This window comes from Triturus cristatus, chromosome 1_1, assembly GCF_964204655.1.
Source record: "Triturus cristatus chromosome 1_1, aTriCri1.1, whole genome shotgun sequence".
Taxonomy (NCBI): domain Eukaryota; kingdom Metazoa; phylum Chordata; class Amphibia; order Caudata; family Salamandridae; genus Triturus; species Triturus cristatus.
This window is the reverse complement of record NC_140579.1, coordinates 1,101,857,736-1,101,884,054: the sequence shown is the minus strand read 5'-3', so window position 1 is coordinate 1,101,884,054 and position 26,319 is coordinate 1,101,857,736.

Sequence of the window (26,319 nt, the reverse complement as noted above, 5' to 3'; positions counted from 1 at the left end):
GGGCCTTTCGTTGAGGTTGTTTGCAGGACTGACTGTTGTGTTTCCTGATAGTAAATGAGAGTAACACAGAAGGGTTCGGCAGTAGAGGGTGTGCCTCTCTAGCCTGGCTGGCAGGGAGAGAGAGTGATGGTAGTAAAATGGAGAGGCCGGCATTTTTCAATTCTCACCTAGGGCGGCAAAACACCTAGAAATGGCCCTGGATACATCTATTGCATCCATCAACCCCAAGTGAATGAGAAGTGAATTATCCTGCTCTTTGGGTTACCAAGAGATGAACTCACCCGCCATTATATGAGGAGTAGGAAAAAACCCAGATTGTGTTGACCAAAATATAAGTAGGTGTCTTAGAACTGCACCAGCACAGGCCCAGGAGGCGATTGGCTTGTTGCTCAACCAAGGCAGTCAGTTGCTGCTCCGCGGAAGCACCGCAATGCTGGAGCCACTAAACAAAGGATACGAGCACTGTCCGTCCGATTTCACCCTGAGCATGAAGAAACTGACAGCCCTCTCGACGGAAGCTGTCAGAAGAGCCGAAAGCAGCAGAGGAACGCCAAATATGTGGAGGAATGCCCCCTCCCTCCATCTACGCACGCGCACCGCACCCTCTATCGGGGCTGACGGTGCACTGTGTCTGCGGTGTGAGGAGAAGGGAGCGCGCCGCAGGGGAAAATCCCCCACCGTCCGCGCCCCGCGGTCTGAATAGCAGTCCGGTCGGAGCGTGAACAAGGCGCTCAAGGACCCGTGAACACATATGGCGCTGTCTCGACCTCTCTGGAAGTCCCCCCCCACCACCACCACCAGCAAGCGGGTTCTACCGCAGCTGACGAGGCATTCGCCGACAGAAAGGTTAGCGCCGACCTCGAAGTAAATAAAGTACAAACAACTGTCAATGAGCACAATCACGCCCTCAATGAGTAAATAAGGGCACAAAGTCCACATAGGCATAAACAAGATCAAGGAAAAGCACTTATCTGGCTGCCGAGCAATGAAGAAAGAGGAAGTGCTGTTCCTTGATGTTGTTTATATGGGACTGCCTCTATGGTTGTTGTGAACTGTCAAAAGACTCATGGGATTTGTAGTCTTTTGTTGGTGTTTTTTGTTAAGGCTGCAGAGCAATAAATAAGAGAGAGACAAGCATAATCTGAGCCTCCGGTCCTGACATAGATTACATGTTCAGACGGATGGCAGGCTTTTCCTAATGGTTCATTGGCTTTGTGTCTCAAGATCTCAGGGTGCCATCTGCTACCATTGGCTTCCCAGGGCCTCCATAACCACTGCATTCGAATTGGACAATCAAGTTAATTGCTCTGGTTATTTGGCTCTTTAGGGAATGTGAAGAAGAGAAGTCAAGTAATCAAGGCTTACTTTAGATGGTGGAAGGGGTTAGAAACTCATATAGTGCATGACACAGTAAATAATGAAGTCTCAATATTCAGTCCTAACTGGAATTTCGAAGAAGAATAGGTCTTTATTTCCAGGTAATTCAAATAGGGCACTTTAAATAATATACATATATATTAAGATATATGTGTGTGCAGTACATTTTATATTTAAATGCATTTTAATTGGACTTTTCAGCGTAATTGTCATGCCAATCTCACAGAACCGATCATAGAGCATCCCCATCCGACACTAATCAGACAGGGAGGGGGGGGGGGGGGCATTTTTCAATTCTCGCCTAGGGCGGCAAAACACCTAGAAACGGCCCTGGTCATGTTGAGCTAGTTTGGCTTTTGTTAGTGCTGTTCTGATTTTTAAGAAGTTATACAACTCGATGTCAGGTAGGCTATGTCTCTCTTTTAGCGTGCTGAAAGTTATGGGGTTACCATCCTCTTCCAGTTGTGCTGGGTAGGAGATTCCTTTCATCTTCCATGTCTCTATAGACAGGCATTTCCCCTTATACTTAATCTTGGTGTTGCCCCACAAGGATTCTCAATTCGAGTTCCTTACGCTGTTCTCCATTTTCTTATCTATTTTGAGCAAGGCCATTTTTGTGTTTTTGAATATTGGGTTGGAGGCGTGTGTGTGTTTGTTGGCTGTCAGTAGCACCAATGGTTCTAAGTTGTTTAGGATGGCTCTCTCGATTAACAGCCATACCGGCGTGTACCCTTGAGGGGGTGACATCCAGTATGCTCCTTGGTTTGCTAGGAATGCTGTTTGGAAGGTTGTGTAGTCTGCTAGGTTTAATCCACCCAATTTTTTGTCTAGCCTTAGTTTTTTTATGCTTATTCTTGCTTTTTTGCCTCGCTATAGGAATTTATTAATCATCTTGTCTAATTTGCAGTGGAAGTCATTAGTGAGCAGAAGTGGTAGCATGCCCAGCAGGTAATTAATCATCGGGGTGATCATCATCTTGACTGTTTCAATTCTGCCCCACCAAGTTATAAATTTGGGGGACCAGGACTCAAAGAGGGTCTTTGTCTTCCCCAGCAGTAGTTTCTCATTTTGGTCTAGTGTGGACTTAAGGTCGTTACCAAAGTGGATCTCTAGGTATTTGAGGAACCCCGTTTGCCAAGTCAGGCCCGACCCCCTAGTGCATCCCTAGTGGTGTGGACGTTGAGGGGTTTACATTCTGACTTGTCCCTGTTCAGCTTATATCCTGAGTGGTTTGAGTATGTTTCTATGGTTTCTAACAAGGCCGTGATGGAGGACGAAGGTTGCTCTGTCACAATGAGGATGTCGTCCGCATAAGCGGCTAGTTTGACCTCTACGTCGTTAATGCTGATTCCCTTCACTTCCTCGTTATACTTGATATCTCTGATCAGGGGCTCCAAGACCAGAAGGAATAGCGAGGGGGATAAGGGGCAGCCCTGTCTTGTTCCTCGTTGTAGAGTGAATGGTTCAGATAGTGAACCATTTACTACAATGCGTGCTCTAGGGTCCCCGTACATTGCCATTACCTTCCGTCTGAATGTTTCCCCAAGGTTAAATGACCACATGCATTGTTCCAGGAAGGCCCAGATACTCTGTCGTAAGCTTTCTCGGCATCTAATGTGATAGCCACCGCTGGTTCCACTATTTTGGTGGTGCGTTCTAGTATATGGCATAGGAGTCTGGTGTTGTCGTGTGACATACGGGTCTTCAGGAAGCCTACCTGTGAGTTGCTTAGTAGTCTTGGCAGTATGGGGTTTAGTCTTGCAGCCAGGATTTTGGCATATATTTTACAATCCACATTAATTAGAGATATGGGCCTGTAGTTTTTAGGCATTAGTGTGTCTTTGCCTTCCTTGGGGATAACGATTATGTTTGCCTCTGACATGGAGTGGGATACTAGTCCATTCTCCGCACAGTGGTTGAACACCTTTTTCATTGTGGGTTTCAGGTGCCACAGAAAGGACTTGTAGAAAATGGCTGTGTACCCATCTGGGCCTGGTGCCTTGTTGTCCTTTAGGGACTTGACCGCCATCTCTATTTCAGCCATACTTATTACCTGTCCTAGCTTTTGAGCTTCTTCATTCGTTAGTTTTGGGAGGTCTAGTCTGTCTAGGTATTTTGTACATTCTTCCTGGTCTAAGACCTGGTCATTTTTATAGAGTTCTTGATAGAACTCTTAAACGGTTCGGAGGATTTCTTTATGTCTTGTATGTGTGTTGTTGTGTGAGTCGGTGATGGTTGAGATGGTGAATTGTCTTTGTTTGTGCTTTAGGTAGGAAGCTAGGAGCTTCCCCGCTCTATTAGCATTGCAAAGGTTGATGGCCTTGTATTTGTTCACCCACAACCCGGCCTTCTCGCTCAATATTTTGATGAACTCTTATTTTTTCCTGGTGAGCTCTGTTAGGGTGCTAGTGTCTTGTATGATTCTGGCGTGGGCATTTTCCAGTCTTTTGATGTCCTGCTCTAGTTGGTCCAGTTGTTGATTCGCGTTTTTGTTGATTTTGGCCTTGATTCCTATTATTGTCCCCTGACTGTCGTCTTGAGTGCATCCCAAACAATCGTGGGGTCAATGTCTTGTGTGTCGTTGTGGCTAAGGTAGTCCTTGATGGCCTCCTCTATTTTAGTTTTGTTTGCTGGGTCAGACAAGACGTCGCTATTAAAACTCCATCTACGGGGGATTTCTTCATTGTGGCACCCGCTCAGGTGCATGCCGATGCACGAGTGGTCTGAGACTAGCCTAGGTGCAATGTCAGTATGTTCTATTAGGTGTGTGTGTGGGCCTGTGATCAGTATGTAGTCTATTCTGCTGTACGAGTTGTGTGGGTTAGAGTAAAAGGTGTAGTCTCTAGTGTCCGGGTCTTGGAGCCGCCATGGGTCTTTGAGGTTGAATCTGGTACAGATGTTCTTTAGTCTGTTGTGGGCATTTGAGGGTTGAGAGTGGCCGTGTGATTGTCTGTCTAGTATGTGGTCTAGGGCAATGTTAAAATCCCCTGCCACTACAGTTAGGTCGTTATGGGGGATGTCCTCCAGCTTGTGTGAGACCCCCTCCCAAAACTCGGGGTCATCTGTGTTAGGGCCATAAATGTTGGCAACATGAATGCTTTCCTCCCCCCTTCTCAGGTGTGTTATCAGGATTCTCCCTTCTTCGTCGTGGTGATGTGCTTCTATTGTTAGCTTGGAGTTCTTAGTTAACAATGTAATTACCCCGCGCTTCTTCCCTACAGCCGGTGAACACACTACCTGGGATATCCAGTTGGCTTTCACTAACTTGGTGTCCTCCAGAGATAGTTTGGTCTCTTGTAACAGAACCACATCTCCCTTGCTCTTAGCCAGGTAGTCAAGTATCTTTTCCCTCTTGACTGGGTGGTTGAGGCCCTTGACATTGAGGGAGATTACCTTTAGGTCAGATGCCAGGTTAAGCTTGTTGGTTTGTGTCATTGGCTATGGTGGTTGAGCGCTGGTAGCCCCTATTCTGAGTCTCCCACTATTGTATAGTGTGTGCAGCCCACTCCCGCTTGGGTTCGTTCCCTGGTATGGTGAAGGTGAATTATACCTGTACGCCCCCCCCCCCCCCGGATTAGGGTCGCTGTTTGTCCTACTTGTTCTGGTCATAGTGTTCCTTCTTGTATAGAAATGTATAGATAGGATGATGAAGATAGTGTAGAAGAAAGCGGAAATATTAAGGAAAGACAAGACAGGCGACCCCCCACCCTCCCCACCCCGCCTGCCCTTCCTGCCCCCCTTACATCAAAACCTCGTATGCTGAACGTGCGACGACAGGATCGCCGTTCCGTCTCCCTGGGCGTAGTTAGTTACTGTCTTTATGTTCCGTTCCCCTCACAAGTGCATCTCTACAGTTTTGGAGTAGTCTATATAGAGTCTTTTGCTGCTCAGTTGTATATATAAGGCAAGAGTCTGTGTTAGTCCCCTACTGTTCACGCCCCCTCCATGTCCCCCAACAGGTTACACATGAAAGGATATGCAAACCGTCCTTGCTTATAGCCACATGGTTCTTCGATTGCGTCTTCTCGGCTGGATTTTGTGAAGAGGCCCCTGGGGTGTGCGTTGTCTGTGATCGGTGCAGCTTTGCAGGGCTAAGTCCACGCCCACTTGCACTCTGTCTTACATGCCAAATATGTTTGTGGCTCGGCTCGTGCATGGGCCCTTAGAGCAAAGCCAGAGCCATGGCCTGCTCTAGCTTGACCCTTCCTGTTAATTTGTTAGCTCGCCCACCTCTATAAGTGAGCATTCATATCACTGAAACCTGGCAGGCATTCAAGCATGAGTGCACATTTTCTGGTTAAATAAATGTGATAATATACTAGTATCTTCTTCTTTTTTTTTTTTTTTTACAAAACCCAAAATAAATATGGTAAATACAGATAAAATTTGAGAAAAGGATAAATACATAAAATCCAGAGGTTAAATAATACCTGGTACGGTAAATCAAAAGGTGAGCTGGAAAATCCCACTTAAGGTGGGTTTCCTGCTCCTGTTTGAAGCCTGTGCACAGCCTAAGCCCATGCCATTCCAGGGCACGAAAACACCTCAGGACATGGGAAAAGTGTTTAGGAGGGCGGGGGGTGACACATCGGCCCAAACCCCACCCCTCCTCTCTCAAGGTGAAAAATGTTAACTAATTTTGACCAGTGTCGCTGATTCAGTGTTATGTGTGTTGAAATGCACACTTTTCCACATATTTGTACAGAGGTGTCCCCCCCCAGGTCGTCTGGTTTACATTTTTTCCTTTTCCCACCCTTCTCATGGCGTGTGGTAAATTAAACCGGCAGGCGCGAGGCCTGGGACTTTCAGGAAGTGACACAGAGGCTCACGCCCTGAATTAGGTGGCAAGACCAGGCCTTGCAGGAAGTGACACACAGGTGACTGCTCTGAGCCATGTTTCTGTGGCAAAACTCAGGACTGTGCAGAGCCTGGCATCTCCGAGCCCAGCTCTACCCCCTTCACTCTACGCAGCTGTGAAATGTCGGCCTGCAGCCTGCACACAGATGGGGAGGGGACAATGTAAACATTCCGGCTCTCTGAACTGATAGGGACTTTATTTATTGCCCAGGCGAGGGCCCCTGTTAGACCTGTCAGCCCTAGGGTGGTCTCCCCATCTATTTTTGATCGTGCCTCATTTTTTCCACCCTCATTTTTATGTTGGACTTAGGTCTCCGGGCGCCTTTTAATTGCCAATCAGTGTTAAGGTGCAGGTGCTCCCTTCTCCCACGATGGCTGCCACAGGCCCCTGCTACTGCGGAGTGGTCTTTCCTAGTAGCACCCTAGCTGCCAGGAGCTGGCTGGAACCCCACAACAATGTTGCAACACCAGCCCGCCTTTTTTGTCCCATAGGTAGAATGGGGAAGCTCCTGGAATGTGCTGGAACCTTCTAGAAGGGGAGTGTGGTTTTCCTTTTGCCGCCTTGGATAGAGGTCACCTGACCTAGGGCTACTTAAGTGAGGGAGGGAACTTTTTCTAGTCAGTTGGCCACTGGGAGTAAAGCAGACCTGGGGAAAATCCACACATGAGTTTTAGGCGGTAGGGCCTAGCCAGGGACTTATGCCTCTGAAAGTGACAGGACTTAGGTACTGCCTTTTAAGTGAGTGAGGGATCCTGTACAGCCCACTGATCTAGCCCAGTGATAGGAGAACCCAGGGGCCATCTGCCAAGCTTGACTAGGAAGGAACTAGTCACCAACTCAATCCCTAACCCCCAGGAACAGAACCCCCCAAGGGCGCCAGTGACATCTGCACCACAAAGAACTGAATGCTAAAACTTCATGCCAGAACTGAATGCTGAAACTTCATGCCAGAACTGAATGCTGAAACTTCATGCCAGAACTGAATGCTGAAACTTCATGCCAAAACTGAATGCTGAAACTTCGTGCCAGAACTGAATGCTGAAACTTCGTGCCAGAACTGAATGCTGAAACTTCAAGTTACGACTGATTGCTGGACTGCTGGGGATCAACCAGGTACTAGCGCTGTGACCCCAGCGCTCCCTGATCTGGCCTGGGATCCCCTGCGTCAGTCCCACGTTGAGCGCTGAGCTCGTAGTCATCGCGCTTAATTTGTCAATGCCCCCCTGGCGCGGGGACCTGAAGCGCGCTCACCGCCGCGGCCCAGAGGCCAGAGGTTGCCTTCAGCGAGTCGGGCCCCGTTACTGCCGTCGCCGCCGCTGCCGGGGTCGTAAGAGGCTGTGGACCGTCCCCCGTCGCGGAGCGCATTACCTGTGGGGCCCGAGACGGCGAAGAACGCCTGCCGCAGTGAAGACTCCTAGGACGCCGAGTTCAAGGTAACCCCCGGGGGCTGGGAGGTAGCGTGGCCGTGCGGAGGCCTGGGACTCACCCCCCTGCTCCCCGGGAGACTTGGGAAGGACCCGGTGCGCCCCCTGTCGATCGGGAGCGGCACCGCACTCGGAGACTCGGGATCCCCTCCGTGGGATTCCCTCCTTGCATCGGAGACTCGGATTCCCCTCCGAGGGATTGCCCCCCCCCCCCTTCCTTGAGACTGCCGCATATCAGGAGACCGCCTGCTTGAGGCCTGTTAAGTACGGGTAGCGCTGAGGGTTCACAAACTGCTCAGAAGGGTGCAATGCCTGAATATTACGAGTAGTGCTATGTTCTTAGGCCCTGCTCAAAAGTGTTTAATGCTTGCTTATTACGAGTAGCACTGTGTTCTTAAGGTCTGCCCAGAAATGCTTAACGCCTGAATATTACGAGTAGTGCTATGTTCTTAGGCCCTGCTCAAAAGTGTTTAATGCTTGCTTATTACGAGTAGCACTATGTTCTTAAGGTCTGCCCAGTAATGCTTAACGCCTGATTATTACGAGTAGTGCTATGTTCTTGGGCCCTGCTCAAAAGTGTTTAATGCTTGATTATTACGAGTAGTGCTGTGTTCGTCAGTTCTGCTCAGAAGCGCTTAACGCCTGATTAGTTTGAGTAGCGCTGCGACCTCCAGCTGAAGCGCTAGTGGTGTCATGAGTAGCGGTAAGCCCGCGAAGGGTGCCCTGAGTCGCTACTAGTTCCCAGGTGTGGCGCTACGGTTCCCAGTCCTCTTTCACCGCGCTGATCATTACCAGACGCTGCGCGAGGTGCCACGGCGGAGCGAAACGCTAGCAGTGGGAGGGGCGCAGCGCCAAGATTAACCGCTGTATTTACCGCTCCCCCCAGGTTCACCAGGTATCACCATTGAAACTATGAATAAGAGCTCACAAATCTGATGCTAAGGTATACAGGCGGGGCCATAGCCTCTTAGTGAATCGCTGGTGAATATAATGCTGATGTATTCAGGTACTGCCTATGGCACCATCATGAAATGCTGGAGAATCAAATGCTAATGTATTCAAGTAATGCCATTGCCATCTAATGAACTGCTTTTACATCTGACTGCTTAGATAAACTTGAGTCATTTGCATAAATCCTACTGTGTGGCGTCCCTTATTGTGTGCGTCTCCTGCCTCAGAGGATGTGTGTGTTGTATGGTCGCTTTACACATAAGTCTTTGGGTGCCCAGCCGCTCGAGTCACGTCACCCCCTTAGGGCTTGGTGACCCCAGGTCTTACAGCCCCGAAGGAGGGAGGTCAGGGAAGAGTGAGGCCGCCACCTCCCCCTCTAAGAATGTTTCAATGTTTTCAAGATAACATTGCCAAGGTTTTTTGTGTCGCCTCTTCTCCACTCGAAAAAGTGTGCTGGATACAACCTAACACAAAATATATTGTGATACTTTGTATTCGACCATACATGTAACACAGAACATTCTGTGATACTTAATTTTATTTTTTATTTATTTTAAAAGTTTTATATAGCACTAGCTTGACCCGTAGGTATCAGAGTGCTTTACATACACACTGTAAAAAACAGAAGGAAATTGCATTACATAGTAGGCAGGCAGTAAGGAAGCAAACAAGAGATTAAAAAAAATACAGCATGAGAAATAAGTAAACAGTGCATTGGAGGGGGGAGAGAACAAAAAAATAGGTGGTTAACACAGTCCGGTCACCAACTATCCTTGAATGTCAAGAGAGAGAGGAGTCAACTCGGATATGGAAGTCTAGGTTATTTGATGTTGGTCAGGAAAGTATTTGTTAAGGAGATGGAGTTTCATGTCCCTTTTGAAACAGGAGAAGGAGGGGTGGCATCTGAGGACTCTAGGGAGAGCGTTCCACATCCTGGGAGCGTTGCCAGAAAACGATCGGTATTGGGTCGTTTTCTTTTTCAGTTTCGGAGGAATAAGAAGGAGTGAGATGGAGCTTCTCAGTGTTCTGGATTGACCTGCTCTTATCAGTTTGTTGTTCAGGTAGTTGGGGACCAGAGAGTGAAGGGTTTTTTGTGTGATGCAGGCCAGCTTGTAAATACATCTCCCTTCCATGGGAAGCCAGTTGAGGGAGTTGAGAGCTGTGTTCAAATCTTTTTACTCCAGATATGAGTCGAGCGGCCATGTTCAGCACTGCCCTAAGTAGGGCTAGGTGAGCTTTTGGAGTCCCTGTTACGATGGTGTTCCCGTAGTCGATTTTAGAGAGAACTAGGGATTGGACTACTGTCTTGAGGTCATCATGGGGAAGAAAAGGTTTCAATTTCTTGAGGTGTTTTAGAGAGAAAAGGGCACTTTTTGCAGAGTTTTTGATGTGGGCCTCCATTGATAAGTTCTTGTCAAGTGTGATGCCTAGAGACTTAACTGAGTCGGATAGGACGAGGGGGCAGTTTAGGGCAACCAGATTCTTGAGCCATTCTTGGATTGGTCGAAGGTTGCTTTTTGGAGAGAAAAGGATTAGTTCCGTTTTATCTGGGTTGAGCTTTAAGTGGTTAGCGTTGAACCAAGTTTGGATTTCGGTTAGAGTGACATTGAGGTGTCGGATGTCGCTGGGAGACTTGATTTTGAAATAGATTTGGGTGTCATCAGCGTAAAGGTGGTAATTCACCCCAGGTTTTTTCAAGATGATTGTGAGGGGCTCCATGAAGAGATTGAAGAGGGACGGAGGGAGGATTGAGCCTTGCGGGACCCCAAGTGTGACTTTTGTTGGCTTCGAGAGACATGAGTTGATTTTAATTTGTTGCGAGCAGTGTTGAAGGAAGGAGGTGAACCATTTTAGTACTGTGCCATTAATGCAGGAGCGCTTCGACAAGGTCTCCAGAAGCGCTGGATGATTTACTGTGTCGAATACCGCAGATAGGTCAATAAGGATGAGTAGGCAGGCATCACCTTCATCTAAAGCCTGGTGAATATCGTCAGAGACGTTGAGCATAGCATAGGTCTGAGGTTGTTAAGATCATCAGCCCCTGGTTTCTTGAGAATGGGTGTGATTTGTCCTAGTTGAAGGTAGTCTGGGACACAGCCTGAGGTGAGAGAGGCGTTGATGATTTTTGTCCAGAAAGGGGAAATGGTGTGGTTGAGTTATTTTATAATTGTGGATGGGAGGGGGTTCATAGTGTGGGAGGAAGGTTTTAGGTTAGAGATTATACTGAAGACCTCGTTTTCCGACATTAGCTCACAGTCGGGCCAATTCGCATTGTTTTTTATCTGGAGGCAGACCTGATTGTCCTTGGTAAGAACTCTTTCTGAATGGTCAAGGGTTGTTAAAGGGGGGCAGGTAAAGAGGGAAGGAGGGTTAGCGGTTTGGATGAAGGATTGATCAATTTTTGAGACTTTATTAGAGAAGAAGGTGGCAATTTCTTCACATCGCTCTTTGGTGGCTTTGATTTCTTGAGAGGGAGTGCAGTTTGTTTGGCTTTTGACAATGTTGAAGAGTTCTCTCGGTCTGTTTTTCGCTAGATCTAGTTGGCTGCGGAAGAAAGACGCCTTTTCACTGAAAATGTGTTTTTTGTATGCCTGCCGAGCAGATCTAAGTTGCACTAGGTGCAAGGTCGAGGGGTTTAGTCTCCAAGACCTTTCCGTTTGTCTGAGGTGACGCCTTTCATCATTCAGATCCACGTTAAACAAGGGTTTAGATTTGGTTCGCCTCAATTGTTTGAGTTTGAGTGGAGCTACTTGGTCTAAAACCTCTGTCATTTTTTAGTTAAAGTGTGTAGTGAGCTCATCGGCCGTCCATGATGAGGGTTGGAGTTGAAGATGGGCATGAATCCTGGATTCAAGTTCGGCTAAAGGGACTTATTTGATGTTTCTGGTCCAGTGTTTAGGTTTGTCATCACAAATAGGTTGGTGGCTGACTAGTGTGTCAATCTTGAATAGAATGAGGTGGTTATCGGACCAGTCAATGGGAGAAATCGCTCTCAGAGAGACCAGTGCATTGTTGGTAATGATCGCATCCAGTGTTGTACTTTGTATTTGACCATACTTTTAAAGCAAAAGAAGCTATTGTTACGTTTAATTTACAAACTGTTCGATAAAACCTGCAGCCTTTCAATGCAATATAAACAGTGATTCGTTTTTTTCTTCAGTTTGTTCCAATAAACAATATGCCTGCCTCGTATGCAACGTACTTGCACCGGCGAGTTGCCGAGGCCTTTCCAGTCTCCAGTTAAACCTTTGCATTGAGACGTAATAACTATATTTCTGTAATATTTTCTGCTACGGTGTTAGAGCTACAGAGCACTGTACGACTGCATTACAGATGCAGTGGTTAAACGGTGTTGGCTGTGTGTCCTGGGCTTGTTTTCCCTGTTGTGCCAAATGTACGTATGTGGCACTGTATGGGGAGAGGATGTGGCCTTAAGGCCAAACTGCCGACTTTGGTGATGGGGAGCCAGGTTCGAGCCTCAGCGTCGGCTCAGCATCCTGTGATTCTGGGCAAATCACTTAATCTCTCTGTGCCTACCAAATATGAATGTGTCCTTGTATAATGTAACTGGTGCTCGTGTAAAGCGCTCCAATAATTTCGGGTCGATTTTGCGCTTTATACATAAAAGGAAACATGGGGCGTAAAAGGCATTCATGAGGATTCTCAAAAATCCCGTCTCATTTACATTCACGAGGCAGGATTTCTAGTGCTGGGGCCAAACGTTTTTCAGGAGGCAATGCCCACTTCCACCAGTGGACCAGCGCACTTCCACCAGTGGAGCAGCGCACTTCCACCAGTGGAGCAGTGCACTTCCAGCACATTCCCTCCAATGGAGCAGCACACTTCCACCAGTGAAGCAGCACACTTCCACCAGTGGAGCAGCGCACTTCCAGCACACTCCCTCCAATGGAGCAGCACACTTCCACTAGTGGAGCAGCAAACTTCCACCTGTGGAGCCGCACACTACCGCCAATGGAGCAGCGCACTACCACCAGTGGAGCAGCATACTTCCACCAGTGGTGCAGCGCACTTCCACCAGTGATGCATCGCACTTCCACCTGTGGTGCAGCACACAGCCTCCAATGGAGCAGTGCACTTCCACCAGTGGAGCAGCATACTTCCACCAGTGGTGCAGCGCACTTCCACCAGTGGAGAAGCACACTTCCACCAGTGGTGCAGCACTCTTCCACAGTGGAGCAGCGCAGTTCCACCTGTGGTGCAGTGGTGCAGTGCACTCCCGCCAGTGGAGCAGCACACTTCCACCAGTGGAGCAGCACTCTTCCACCAGTGGAGCAGCACTCTTCCACCAGTGGTGCAGCACTCTTCCACCAGTGGAGCAGCACACTTCCACCTATTGTGCAAGCACTGCCCACTGCCTGCACGGGCACCACCCAAAGCTTACAGTACTCTCACTAGACCTTTCATCCCAGGCATGTTGATCAGTTGAGAAGGGGCGGGGGGGACCAAAGTGTTTTGTTAATTCCAAAGCAGTGCTGTAAATACCAGCACTTCTTGGGAGCAAACAGGTACTCTAAACAGTGAGTACCTGCACTTCTAAAATGGTATTTAAGGCACTGGTCCTAAGTATGAAATCTTTTTAGGTCGAGCCTACTAAAAAGTCCCTGCGGTGCCTGCTGGGAGACATATTGTGGCTTGCCAAGAAGATAGAGGGGATTAGCGCCCGCCCACTGTTTGCAATTGGTTGGCTTTGCAAGTGTTCCCCATTGTTGGCTAATAAATCTTCCAACCCTCCTCAGAGCAACGCAAAGCAAACAGACCCCAGCTGCCACAAAACACAGGAAATGTTCTTGCACCTTTGACCATTTATTGGCATGCCAAGGCAGAAGGCAGACGTAGTGTCACGTCTTGGAACAAGCTTCTTCTGCTCCACATAGATATTCAGGGGAGCATATATAGGGCAGAAAGTGCTGTCATCAGTAAAATCCTTAGATGTGGACAAAGCCAAATACGGTTGTACATATACAAATAGAATTGTCATGCAAGCTCAAGACATAGAGCAAAATAAGGACACATGGGAACAGAAAGCAAGTTTAAGCAAAACCTGCAAGATTCAGAGGCTTTTCACAGCTGTTAACCCAGGACGTGTCAAAGAGGGCAATAAAGGTCCTGGGGTCAGGCTTGAATAGATTTGTAAAGGAGCGGTGATTTTAGGAGCACAGACATAACATAGCATAACACGTGTATTTGTAAAGCGCACGTTCACCACTACGGGTATCTTAGCGCTGAATAACAGGTGTTTGTTGTTACCCAACTCAATGGTACTCATTTTATCGACCTCAGATGGATGAAAGGCTGAGTGGACCCACCGGGGTTTGAACCTGTGACCATGAGGTCGAACACAGGCCCCTGCAGTAGACGCATTAGTCCACTGAGCCACCAGACCCAGCATAGGGTCTGATCAAGCAGTTTGGTCAGAGACTGACATAGTTAGCTCAGTGGGTCTGAGATAGTGTGGGGGAGAATTTGGGATTGATTCACTTATTTGGCTGATGCAAACATGTAGATGTATATTTTTCCTCACAACCATCACAGTAATGTGAGAAGATTAGACCATGACTGGCATCTCTGCTGGGCCCTCACACAAATACAGTTCCAGCACCCTCATCTCATTTTCATTTTGCCTGAAAGAAAGCGACACCTTAAGATAAAGAGGTTAGAACTGAAGGCAAGAGGCAAGGCTGCGTGGGACACACACTGAAAGGAAAAGGAAGAGACTGCCTACAAACTTCAAAAGATTGCTCTTTGATTAAGTGATAGATCATAAGATAGGGGCCTGGACTTCCTACGCATAAACAATTGTTACTGGCATTTTGCTCTTTCTACAGAGAAAAAGCAAAAACGAGGAGAAATAAAAGTATTTCTCTTTGTTGTGCCGTTCTAACGCTTGCTACTTCATGGCGTTAGTTTTTGGCGCTGCTACTCCTCCTTCTAAATCTGGGACATCATCAAAAAGCAATGGGTGTTGCGGTGTAATGCCCACAGCAACACCCATTGCACGCCCCGTGAAAGGGTACCATATTTACAAAGCGGCATTAAGCCACTTAATGCCACTTTGTAAATATGATGCAGGGCATTGCACCACCAGAACATCGATAAAAGTGTTGCTCTGGTGGCGCAATCCCCTTGTACAGATGCCCCAATGTGTTTGCTAGGAGGACAGATGAGTTCTTTTCACACAGCTTCTGGAGAAACCTTTGGGCAAACTTTAGGTTAGTTAAAATCTCACCAGAGACAACTCGGTATCTCATCCTTCAAATGGTGATAAAGTAGGCGTGAGTGAGGTGGGCCATGGTAGCACCTGTTATTTTCACTGAAATTATGCCTCCATATAGCACCATTTAAAACAAATGCTTTCCGCTGGGTTCATGGGGTCTGTTTTTGTGTTAAGCCATCCAGATACTCTCACCATAGCTTACAAGAGACCACATCATAGATTGCACTTCCTGTAATAATTCAACTGCCAAGGGAATGGGGATTCAGAGGCCATTACTAATAGATTTTTGCAATCAGTACTTGGGCCTTCCTAAATCGGGGTCTACTAATTAATCGGAACTGTGATCTGTCTAGTTCTATGTACTTTGTCTTCACTTCAAAACCCACCTGGGCTCACTGTGTGCAAAGCCAGTGCCACTTTATTTAGGGTAGGAGACACGGTCGGACTGGGAAGCCAAAGCAGCCCTGGCAATTCCACTCGACGGCCGGCAACACCAGCCCCCAGTGACAAAACTAGCCCCCCCATGGCCGCAAAACCGGCCCCCACCCCTACATCCCACTGGGGAAATGCCCGGTGCCCCTATGGCTAGTCCGGCCCTGGTAGGAGATAAGGATTCCATCGGGACTGACATTAAGTAGTGTGCACATTTAAGTTTTACCAAGGCAGGAGCTCTGGCCAACCACCCAAGGTCACTTAGCCCGCCGGGCACCACTGTCTGCAGCATTTACGCTCCACCAACCCAAAGCGAGAGCAAATCAGTTACTGGCGATGGGCCGCCACCAGTTCTTAATAAAGCCCAATGCCTCGAGGAAACATTGAATTGGCTGAGCTCTGCCTGTGTTTGCTGGATAGGAGCTCTCCTACTTGTGAGAATTGCAATACTCTGTTGCGTGACGTGGTACTCCACCTTCGAAGTCTGATACTTGGGTTAGGTCAGCCGGTTACTGTTGAGAGCCTGTGGGGCCCTCCCATAGAAACTGCAGTATGGAGCAGAGTATGGGTGCTGCTAAGAACATCTTTGAAAATATACTTTAAAATTGAGGGATGCTAATAAGGAGAAATGAGAAAACCTCCAGTGAAGTCCAAAAGCAGCAGGGCCAGAATATCATAAAAATGACCAAGGCTGGCTTCCTGGATCAGTCAGTCCTCCAGTCCTCCTCTTACTTCGCAGTCAGTGTCAGCTGGTGTTTGTACAAGAGCTGCCTGCATGAGCAAAGAAAAGGCATTTTTGCCTTGCTTGAGGAGGGTAAGGTACAGCTTTAAGTTGGATGAAAAAAAACAGTGGGGTCTCTAAAAGGGGCATGGCAAACTTTTAAAAGTGGAGTGACCTACGCTAATAGGGTAGCTGCCTAAAACATGTGAAGTAGAACCATATGCTTGACACATTCATAAAGTCTTGTAGTTTTAACCTGCCCGTGATTGCATATTTAATTGCCTGTTTTGTGTTCAAACTTGTGGTTTTTCCTGCCCATGATTGCTTCCATTTAACACGTTGAAATGTAGGATTTGCAGTCCTAAATTTCTGTAGTTTTTCCCTCTCATTCCCGGTGACTATCAGTTTTCCCTCCAAATTTCCCCTTGTCTCTGTGCTAAGACCTGTATGTTAAGCAGTGCACCCCCAGCCACCATTTTGTGTTAATAAGTCAGTGAAACCAGCTCCTACTCCCCCCTCAGCAACAGGGATATTCTACTTCAGAGTGTGCTCTGAGGCAGCAGTGATCTTCTGTGTGCTGTTTAAACTGTGTTTAATAGGGACTGTGCACTTCGTTTTTTGGCCAGGAGAGAGAGTAAAGTTTTATACAAACACTATTGTCAGTGGACAAGTTAGGACCTTACCTGCAGAAGTCCAGTGTGGATTGAGACTGTCTGTCTCCTATGAGATTCTGAACAAGAGAAGCAGCTCCCCAGTCCCAGCCCCCACCCCCAGGCCAGCAGACTAGGACTGGTGATTGGCTAGTTAGCTCCCAGGCAACTCTGAGCCCTCCCCTCACACCTGCCTAGGCAACTTAAGGCTTTGCGGGGTGCACCCCAAATCATTCTCCTCCATCTTGTGAGTTGCAGCCTACCTGTGTCCCAGATTGCAGTGAGCAGAGTCCAGGAAGTGGTAAGGAGGCAGACTAGTGCTGTCTCTTTCCTAAAAAAGTTAAAAAACGATTTTACCTATCTGTGATTACTGTCTTTGCCTGTGGTTGTTACAGTTTAAAATTGTAGTTTTAACCTGCTCGTGATCGCATATTTAATTACCAGTTTTGTGTTCAAACTTGTGGTTTTTCCTGCCCATGATTGCGTCCATTTAACATGTTGAAATGTGGGATTTGCAGTCCTAAATCTCTGTAGTTTTTCCCTCTCATTCCCGGTGACTATCAGTTTTCCCTCCAAATTTCCCCTTGTCTCTGTGCTAAGACCTGTATGTTAAGCAGTGCACCCCCAGCCACCATTTTTGTGTTAACAAGTCAATGAAACCAGCCCCTCCTCCCTCCACCCCCCAGCAATAGGGATAATCTACATAAGAGGGTGCTCTGAGGTAGCAGTGATCTTCTGTGTGCTGTTTAAACTGTGTTTAATAGGGACTGTGCACTTTGTTTTTTGAGCCAGGAGAGGGAGTCAAGTTGTATACAAACACTATTGTCAGTGGACAAATTAGGCCCTTACCTGCAGAAGTCCAAAGTGTGGATTGAGCCTGTCTGTCTCCTAGGAGATTCTGAACAAGAGAAGCAGCTCCCAACTCCCTGGCCAGCAAACCTTGTCTGAGGTCGCTGGGACCTTATATAGTCTGCTAGTGGTTGGTACATGTATACACTGATTGGTGGTTGTATCTGATGTTTCTATTGGATAGGGGTTGGTGTCCTCATTGGTTGGGTATTTGAGGGTTCTAATTGGTTTCTGGGTCTGGGATTCAATCAATGTAGGGTTGGGACTAGGGCTAGGTTTAGGATTTCTATTGGAAGTAGGGACTAGGTGCTCGACAGGCAAGATGGCAGCCGAGGGTCTGGCCGTGTGAGTTGGCGCTTCTCCTCTGGCTCAATCACCCCTCTAAATGTGTTTTTGAAGGACTAAGACACCACTTACCTCTCCAGCAATCGGGGAAAGCAGTGGCATGTTAAGGGTGATCCTTCGCCCGACGCCGGAATCCGAACTGCGCAGCATCTACTGGCGTTCTGCTGCTTTGTATTTGGTGGCGTATCGGTGCTCCGCTCCCGGTGTGCTCATTCTCGGGAGGCATTGGCGTGGAAGTATGGCCCCGAAAGTGAAGACGGCCGCGGCGGCAGCTGCAAGGGCACGGTCTGTGGCGGCGGCTGCTGTCGCAGCTTCTGTCAATAAACCTGAGGTCCAGATCGGCGCGGGAGGTCCGCCACACGCAGCGCGGGGCAGCGGAAATGCCGCTACAGAAGGAGGCGCTACCCGTAATGGCCCTAATTCCAAAGGAGCCGGCAAGGGCAAACATACAGTGCCGGCTCTTTTTAATAATCTAACAGCAAAAATCAAGACTTCTTCCGAACATGGAGCAGTCGAGGCAGCCGGGGCAGCTGAACAAGCACCGGCAGAACCACAAGCAGTGAGGCATTCATCTTCAGTTGTATCTGGCTCCTTATCGGCTGATAACACATTTTTAGGTCAGGAAGACTCAGTGGCTGAGCAACAGGGGTTTAATGTCAATGTTACATATAAAGATATAACAGGAAATGGGCATCCGCTACCTGGTTCGAGCATCCCAGTGAAGGAAATCATGGGTGATGTAGTTCAGGGTATTGAGAATTTTGCAAGTCCTGGGCTTTCTCTCCCTACTGCCAATATTTCGGTCTCAAAGGCAATTAACCCTCCAACTCGCTATGTTGTTGACGGCAATGAATCCTCCAAGGAACCTGAGGGGGATACATTTTTTTCTCTGTCGGACCATACAGGCTCTTCTCTGGAGGAAGAGGACGAGCATGATCCTGAATGGACTGATGATGGCAGTGATGCTGGAGATTGGTGGCTGAATGAGGTTCTCAGCGAGGAGCTAACTTCCCGTCGCCCCTGCACGGTACGCAAAATAAATGGGCCAAGCTCTCGGGATCCTGTGAGAGAGGGTCTTGAAGCTTCGGGACTATCGCTTCGCGACAACTTTTTTGCTCAGCATGGTCCAGGAGGCGGCATAGTGGCCGTCTCTTCAATGTCATTTAATCAGCCTGATCTGCCGCCGGGAGAAATTACACTTGCGCTTATTTATCAGACGATGATGGTGCATCGGGAGGAGGCAAGGCAGGAAAATGTCCACACTCAGGGGGCCTGCCGTAGAGTTCAGAATTCTATTCGCAGTGTTGCCAAAACCTGTACGGATATTGCTACTAGAATTGGAGTGGCCGAGGAGAGGATCTCAAATCTAGAGGATGACTTAGCAGCGCAGAAGTGCGCAACTGATTTGATGGGTGCTCAGAAGGCTGACATTCTTTGGAAATTGACTGATTTAGAAAATCGAGCCAGAAGAAACAACCTCAGGATCCTAGGGGTTCCTGAGGGCCGTGAAGGTGGAGATATTAGGCAATTCGTTGTTGAACTGTTTTCTGAGGCTTTTCCGGAAGTAAAGGAGTGGGATTGGCAGCTGGAGGTGCTGCGAGCCCATCGATCTCCGCTAAAGCAGCGGCAAAAGCCTGGAACCTCAGGGGACAAACCTCGTGCAATATTGATATGCCTCAACAACTTCCTGGCAAGGGAAAAGATATATGACTTAGCAAGGCCTGATAGAAAGAGGCGGGGGAAAGACTGTGATTTTTTTTGTGCGGCCGGACTTTTGCCCCGCCACAGTAGAGCGGAGGTGGCAGCTCCGACAGTTGATATCTCTTTTCCAGGCAAAGGGCGCACAAGCTTTTTTGCTCTTCCCGTCCAAATTGAAAATTATTCATCAGGGACAAACAAGATTTTTCTTGTCTGAAATTCAGGCTAAGGAATATCTGGGCACCATATAGCTAAGGTTCACCTGTGGTTTTTTTTTTTTCATTAGAGGTGTCTTAATCCAATAGCTTTATGAGGGCTTGGGGGCTGGAGCGGTGATAGGCAAGTGCGACTGGTCTGGGTATATACTTTTGGTTTTCTTCAAAAAAGGTGGAAAGAAATATTAATATCTTTTCTTTTCTCATGGCTCATGAATATATCTGAGGGTAAATGTCTCCAGTCCCGACCTCCTATTATTGAGGGGTGAGGGAAGCCGGGGGAGAATGTCCAACCAGCTCTTCCCATCACAAGGACCTAGGTCCTGTTGCCACATAAGGGTGTTGTAAGGGTTGGGTGGGTTAAGGGGGAGGGCTGTCTCGGGGGTGGGATGGGAGTGGGTGGGGGGGTTCGAGAGGGTTTATGGGCATACTGGTACCGGAAAGATGTTGCAGTGATGGCTTTAGTTCTTGATTTATGTTGTTGTATATTGGTTTTCTTGTTTGCAAATTTGGAAAAAGGGCAGCCCAGGCGGGAATGTTTATCTAGATCTTATGGGGCAGGATAGACTCATTTTTAGTTCTTGGAACATATGTGGTCTTAACGATCCCAAAAAACGAGCATTATTCTCCAAAATTGTGCATACCATGCATGTTGACGTATTATGCATACAGGAGACACACATACCATGGGGGAGGCGTGATTGCTTGAAGTTGCCAGGCTACGATTTAATAGCGTGTTCCATACAGACCTCTATGATCAGAGGAGTGGGCATTCTTTTGAAGCGAGGAGTAGGGGTCTGTAAAAAATCTCGAGAGGATAGAATGGGCAGATGGATTATAGCTGAGATTTTAGTCGGCCAAAGGTTGCTAACTATCTGCACAATCTATGGTTCCAATAGTGACGACCCTGAAGTACTTAAATATCTAAATGTAGAATTAGCTACCTGGCCTTATCCACTTTTTATCTGTGGGGATCTGAATATCAGTTTACCCAGTAACTTTAATTTGGCAGCCGATCGTAATTATAGCGGTAGGAAACCTAAAGTGTTCAAGGCACTTCAGGCCTTAGTACAAGAGCATGGGGTGACGGATCTGTGGCATCGACATAATAAAATGGATGATGGGTACACGTACTATTCAGCTCCCCATAATAAATTGGTCAGGCTTGACTATTTTCTTGTCTCAGATCAGCTTGCCGAAGTCTCTTCTATTCTGTCTCTCCCAGGATCTTATCATATCATAATTCATTAATTATTGAGTGTCCTTGGCCCCGTATCAGGAAGTCTCCCAGGCAGTGGTCTTTCGAAAGGAAGCTTTTGCTTGACGAGATTTACCAGGCACATATAAGAACATGGTTAACCGAATTTCTTGACATTAATAGGGGTACCACCCCTGATCAGGTGGTCTGGGACGCTCTAAAGGCCGCAGTGCGTGGAGAGACTAAAAGTTTTTCTTCATTTTGGTGGAAGCAAGGGCAAGAGCAATTGAAGGGTCGTTTGGAGGAGCTTAGATTAGCAGAATTAGAATTGGCCTCCAAAATTAAGAACGGCCACGATGTAGAGCACTCTCAGCAGGCTGTCGCTATAATAAAATCTAAACTTTTGGAGTCTTTTTGTTTGGACCTGGCCGCTAAGTACCTTCAATATCGTACAACGATGTTTGAATACGGGGAAAACTCCGGAAGGGTACTGGCGAAGAGGCTCCATCAGAAAAGTGTACAGAGTCGCGTCACGAGAATTCAGGACGAAAATGGTACGGTTCAGGATACCCAGGAAGGAGTGAATGGTGTATTTCAAAAATAATACGGAGAGCTCTATTCTGAGGATATTGATAGTGTTCAGTTAGAGTCAGAGATTGAGGCCTTCCTATTGGGCCAAGATACTATGAAGATATCACCAGAACAGAATTAAATATTATCGGCTCCTATTTCATGGGAGGAGGTGGTGTCAGCGGTCAAAGCCTTGGCCAATGGCAAGGCCACAGGCCCAGACGCGGTGCCCTTTGAGTTCTACAAGATATTTCTAGCAGAGATTCGGCATGATCTCCTTACTGTTTTTAGGGCTGCTCAGAAAGGCACGGTTCCTGACTCATGGCGGCGGACTACAATTGTTTTGTTAAAAAAAAAAGGAAAGCCGGAGTTGAGTCCGTCATTCTTTCAGCCAATCTCTCTCATTAATAGTGATTCTAAAATATTCTCTAAAATATTAGCCTCCAGATTAGCTGAGGTAATAGTTTTATTAGTATCTCTGCGCCAACACAGATTTATTCCGGGTCGTGACACAGCAGACCATGTCAGGCGTGTAATTGCCCTACTGGATTGGGCTCAGGCCACGGTCTCTCCCCTCGGGGTGATCCTGTTGGACCCTGAGAAGGCGTTCGACAGGGTCTCCTGGGGGTTTCTGTGGGCCGTGCTTAGGTGGAAGGGTTTTAGCACTGAATATATCCAAGCTATTCGGGCATTGTATGCCTCTCCGGAGGCAGCACTTCGTATTTCGGGTCAGGAGACTGGCTATTTTAATATTAGTAGGGGCACTAGGCAAGGGTGTCCGTGCTCACCCTTGCTGTTTGCTTTATATATTAACCCGTTTTTGAGCAAAATTGAAGGGGATCGGAGCATAGTACCCATAAGAGTTGGGGGCACAGAGTATCGGGCCCTGGCCTATGCAGACGATATCGTCGTGTTAATATCGGATGTTTCTTCTGCACTTCGGGTACTTAAGGTGTCTGCTGAGCAGTTTGGCTTAGTGTCTGGTTATAAGTTAAACGTGGCCAAGACCCAGGTTGTTCAAACACCAGATATGCCACACTCTGGGACCCCAGTGGTTAGTGAAGCAACGTACCTCGGGGTAATGATCACAGTGACAGTGGACACTATTCCGGATTTAAATATCCTTCCGGTAATAGATGCAATAAATACCAAATTAGAACGACTGGATCATCTACATCTGTCTCTCTATGGTCGTTGCAGTGTTCTTAAAATGCTTATACTGCCGAAGTTCTTATATCTTTTTAGGACAATACCTTTAGTACTGTCGCAAAGTAGTTTGGCAAAGGCAGACAGGATCTGCTAGAGGTTTTTGTGGGGGTTTTGGCGTTCTCGTAGGGCTGCTAAGTGGATGCGCCTTCCTCGGAATCAAGGCGGGTGGGCGGTACCCAATCTGGTGTTATATTATTGGTCGGCAATCGCACAGTCTTTGGGAGTGCTGCTTCTAGGCGATAGTATTGAAGTTCCCCTATGCAATCGCCCTACTATCTTTGAGATCGGTTTAGGTACTGCGGCTAAGGGTATCCTGGTCGAAATCTTAGAGCTGAGTTACTTCAAAAGGACTAGATTCAAGGTAATCAATGCTATGTTCCTAATCTGGCAGAAAATTCGGCGGAAATTGTCCATCTATCAGCTCAATGTATATACTCCATTCAAAGCATCCCGACTTCTTTCTCCCCCTATTTTCCAAGATCAGACAATGTATAGATTGGCAAGCACATGGATTGCGGGTTATAGGAGACTTGGTGGGGGATGGTCAATAATTATCTTTTCTATCTTTTAAGGATAAATTTCAGCTGCATACTCACGATTTTTTAAAATATCTTCAGGTCAGAAGTTTTTTGTACAAACATCTTGACGGAATTCCCTCATTATTTGATAAATTAGCTATATTTGAACTTATTCAAAAGAAAGCTAGAATAGGAATGGTATATTGGTATCTATTATCCAGTTTCCCGGATGATTTGAGTGCACAAGGATTAAGGTGGGCAGACAAATTGGGGAAGACTGGTGTTGATCTAAATTCGGCTCTGGAGCTTGCTAGCGAAGTTTTGGTTTCTGGTAGTCTCCGGACCCAAAGCTATATGTCGATGTTCGACTTGTATTATACGCCTGCAAGAATTGCAAAATGGGGTAGCAGAAAGGGGGACCACTGTTCAAGGTGTGGGTTGTTTGCAGCAAATACAAGTCATATGTTTTTCCTTTGTCCGAATTTGTCTGATTTTCTATCAGACATAGAGCGTTTTATCAATTCTACGCTTAAGATTCAGTGTACCTTGACTCCTGAGATGGTGATAATGGGCTATGTCTATGATCCGGTTGTGTATAACCTCACAATGGATCTCCCCCGAGGCTCCGACATTTATGAATTGGAGAACTAGATTGCTTGCTATTCATAAGATGGAATTCTCAGTATATTCATTAAAGGGTAGGCGGAGGCGGAAGCTTGCCTCTAAGATATGGGCTCCGGTGGAGGAATGGATTAAATAGTGGGTATGTTTAAAATGTTTTTCATTCCCCCACTGTGACCGGTGGCGGTATTATGAAATGTGAGGACTAGGCTCTATAGTGTGGTCCTCCTCTTACTCCTCTTCTTATTTTTTTTTCTGCCCCATCATAGTTCAGTTTATTTTGCTGGGTACTTTTTATGCTGTAATATCTTGTCTTGATGTTTTTTTTTCTTTATATTTTGAAATCTTTTTTCTATCTTTTCTTTTTTTCTTTTTTTACTGCCATTGAATATGAGATGTAATATCCAATGTTTGTGTACTTTAGTACTGAAAGCCATGACTGTATTGTTTTACATAAACTTGAAAAAAAAAAAAAAAAAGGAAGTAGGGACTAGGGCTTCCTGTGTTATTGGTTGTTGGGACTAGGGTGGGACTGGGGCTAGGGTTAGGCCTTTAATTGGAAGTAGCGATTAGGGCTGCTGGTGTGATTGGTTGCTGGACTAGGTGTGGTACTAAGAGTAGGGTTGGGCTTTCGATTGGAAGTAGGGACTAGGGCTTCCTGTGCCATTTTCTTTATTTTTTTGCATATTTTATATGGCGCAAACTCAACCCGAAGGTATTGGAGTGCTTTACATAGCACCGTATTTACATTACACATTCAGGCACGGGGAGATTACGTGATTTGCCCAGAATCACAGGATGTGGACGTAACCTCGAGGCTCGAACCGTGGTTTCCTGCACCAGAGGCGGCAGCGTAGCCGACGGACCACATCTATTGGTTGCTTGGACTTGGGTTGGGACTACTGGTAGGGCTAGGGCCTCTATGGGACGTAGAGATCAGGGTTTTTGAAAGTTATTGGGTGCTTGGACTAGGGCTGACATTGGCTTAAAGTCCTGGTCTCGTATTGATTCTAGATTTTAGGGCTAGTGTTGTGATTGGATAGGGTTAGGGCCAGGGTTCCCATTGACTGAAGGGGTCACCTGATTACTAGGGCTATAAAAGGCGGAGGCTTAGGGCGTCTCAGCCCGGGTGTCGAGGCTAAGGGCGAAGAGGACAAGGGCAATTACCTGTTTGAGCCTGTTCAAGACTGGTCAGGACTAGGGCCAGAAATGCTGCCCATGTTCACATTCAGTAATAGCTACCCCACACCATCCACAAACATACTAACACATTCACACCAATTGTACACCGCACACAACCCTATGCACGGACCAATGTACCAGCATGTACTACAAACCCAACCAAACCACATCTATACACCCTTCTATCCCAACTACCACACATACCCACCATCACCTACAAACAGTACACAACTCTATCCTATACCATTAACCAATCCACTCATCACTAACACAACCCCATTCAACACCAAACATAACTACATCCAATCCAGACACATACTCCCTGCTCTAATTACACCTAACAGACCACCTTTTATCAATAACAAACATATATTCATTTTTCCATCATTTGTTCAACCAACACCCTCCTCTCCCTACTACCATAATAACACTAACACACACACTGCACACCACCACACTTTTTAACTCATGCAACAAACCAGTCTAAGACAAACACTCTTACCTCTACTTCATTCCCTCCTACACACAACATACACTCTTCTCATAAACACATCACCACCCCCTCTACCTTACAACCTCCTCTCACAAACAATACTATACAACCAAATCAATTGAATGAAACAAATACGCCAGCACCCCTTTTCACTACTCCTCAAAAACAAAACATATCACACACACCAGCACAACAAGATCTTCAAAGCGCAACACATCCAAATACTTAACATCACAAAATACAAACATACACCCACCTTTCAAACCACACAAAGGAACAAACTCCAAAGCCAAGCTTTTTCTCTTCAACCACACCTAACACAGATACAGCAACACAGCAACTCTCTTCTAACCGCCTGTCATCCATTTAGAACCTTACTACATGACCCACATGCTGCACCACCACCCCTGACTCATACACCTTACACCATAAACACACGCAAACAACATAAGCGACGTCCCACACCTCACAACTTTGCTTCTCCATGTCTACTACACAACAAGTTTACACCATAAAAACAACACAGCACACCAACTCACTCTCAAACACCATCTCCACCACATACACACGCACATCCCATCAAAATGCCTTCTTAGCATGCTGGATGAGGAACATGATACAGAACAGCTACACAATTGCTATCCTAATACAGCTAATGCCAGCACTAGAGACACACCTGCTACAAACACACATCCTACTGTTTACTCTACTACAAAACAAAGTCTCACTATCACCAAAGGCCATTATCTAAACCGTCTACTAATAAATGCTCG